Source organism: Cebus imitator, unplaced genomic scaffold (assembly GCF_001604975.1).
Source record: "Cebus imitator isolate Cc_AM_T3 unplaced genomic scaffold, Cebus_imitator-1.0 Scaffold34, whole genome shotgun sequence".
Lineage (NCBI taxonomy): Eukaryota > Metazoa > Chordata > Mammalia > Primates > Cebidae > Cebus > Cebus imitator.
In genome coordinates, this window is record NW_016107349.1 from 450610 (window position 1) to 452876 (window position 2267).

Here is a 2267-nt window from a genome sequence, read left to right on the forward strand (position 1 = left end):
AAAAAGGCATAATCAGTACTTTATAAATACGAAAAGACTAGAAAAAATAGAAATAATAAATCAAAGTGATATTAAAATATTCAACTGTCAATGCTAAAAAGCTAGTGATTCTCAATGAGGGAAAATGCTGCTCACAGAGGACAATTAGCAATGGCTGGAGTCATGGATGATTTTCGCAACCGGACAATGTTAGTGGCATCCAGGGGTCAGGGATGCTACTAAACAATCTATAATGCACAGTAAACCACCACCCCCAAAAGAATTATCCCACCAAATTCCCAATAGTGCCAAGACTGAGAAACTACATTTAAACAGATGCTAAAAGTAACCACTATGAAGACAGATTTAATGCCTAAAAATTAATATGTATTTTGTTTCAACAGACAAGGATTGAAAGAAAAATGATGGGAAAGACATATCAGACAAAAACTAAGACAAAGCTAGTAATTGTTAATATCAGACAAAATAGATTTTAAGTCCAAGAATATTTTCTTAGAGATAGAAAAAGTTACTACAAAATAATAGGAAGGTAAGTAAATCAGGGGTATTTAACAAGTCCAAGCATGTATGCACCTAATAAAATATCTTCAAACTATTTAACAAGAATTAAGACAATTGTGGGAAGAAATTTAAATGTTTACCCTGTTTTCATTATTGATAGTTAATGATACATAAGTATCAGTAGGGATTTAAAAGATAAAAAAGGTTTAAAAGATCTAACAAGCCTAACCAAAGGAACACATTTAGAGCAACTAAAAAATATATGTTTCTCTCAAGAACATATGAAGAATTTTTAAAAATCAATTGCGTATTAGGTCATAAAGGAAACTTTCAAAATGGAAAGAATAGGTGCCATGCAAACAATATTTTATAACCACAAGGTGATTAAATTTTAAATTAATTACAGTGATAATCTTTTTAAATCCCCACATTTTTAGAAATTTAAAAAGCACACAGACAATAATAAATCAATGTTAAAGGACTAATTAATACTAAAATTAAAAACTGTGCAGAAATTTCAAACTGTCTTGAAATCCAAACTTCCTAGATGATGCTAATGATGATCATGAAAGCAAGCAGGATCTGAGGTTCAAAAGAAATAGAAGCCTGAAGCCTACATTAGGTGAGGACAGCCTGAAAACCACTAAGTGATCACCTCAAGAGGTTAACATCAATCCAAAGAACACAAAAGAGAAGAGGTCATAAAACTGAGAGTAAAAAGCAATGACAGAGAAAAAAGAAAATGCAATAGAGAAGACCAACAAAACCAAAATTTGCTTCTTTGAAAAATCTAACAAAAGAGGCAAACATTTGGAAAGAATATCAAGAGGAAAAGAAAAGTTATGATTATTAACATGATCAATGAAGCAATGGATATAGCAAGAAATAGATAACAAGAAAATGTCAGCCAAACTATATAATACAAAATTTGAAAATGTAAACAAAATGTAAAATTTCTCAGAAAATATTATTTTCAAGAATAAATTGAAAGCCTAAATATTCCTGTAACTATAGCACATTTGAAGAAATAGTTTGAACATTCTCACAAAGAAAACACAAAATTGTTTCATAAGCTCTACCAAGTGCTTGAGAAACAGATCATCCCATTCAATAAAAACTTTCTACGAAGCTGTAAAAGGAAAGAATATACCTTAAGTTATTCTACAAAACCAATATAACCCCAAAGCCAAAATCAAGCAAAGACAAATACAGGCCTATGTTGTTCATCAATGAAAAACTCCAAGGAAATTATTAATAAAGCAAACTCCTTAGTCCCTATGAAAGGTATTACACTATTTCCAACTTAGGTTTACTTCAGTTGTATGAAATAATTTAATATTACAAAACATATAAATATATGTATCACAATATATTAAAGAGAGAAGTGATATTTAATGGAAATAATAAAAGCAGTTTATAAAATTTATTACATTCTAATAAATTAAGAATGTAAGAGAACACCCATTATCTGATGTGAATATACTGAAGAACAAAACCCAGCAAGCACCATCATAAGTGGAGAAACATTAGAAGCAATCTCTTTAAAATCATAAATCAGACTCACCATTTCCATTCAACACAGCATGAGAGAACTGAGACTGTACAGTAAGACAAAAAAGAGACTTAGTTGAAAAACATTGTCACTACTTGCAGGTATTTACATGGAAATAATAGAATCTACAAATTATTATAAATAATGAGTATTTAGCAGTATGCCCAGGTATAAAAATATGCAAAAGTGATTTTTATTTCTATCCACCAGCAAC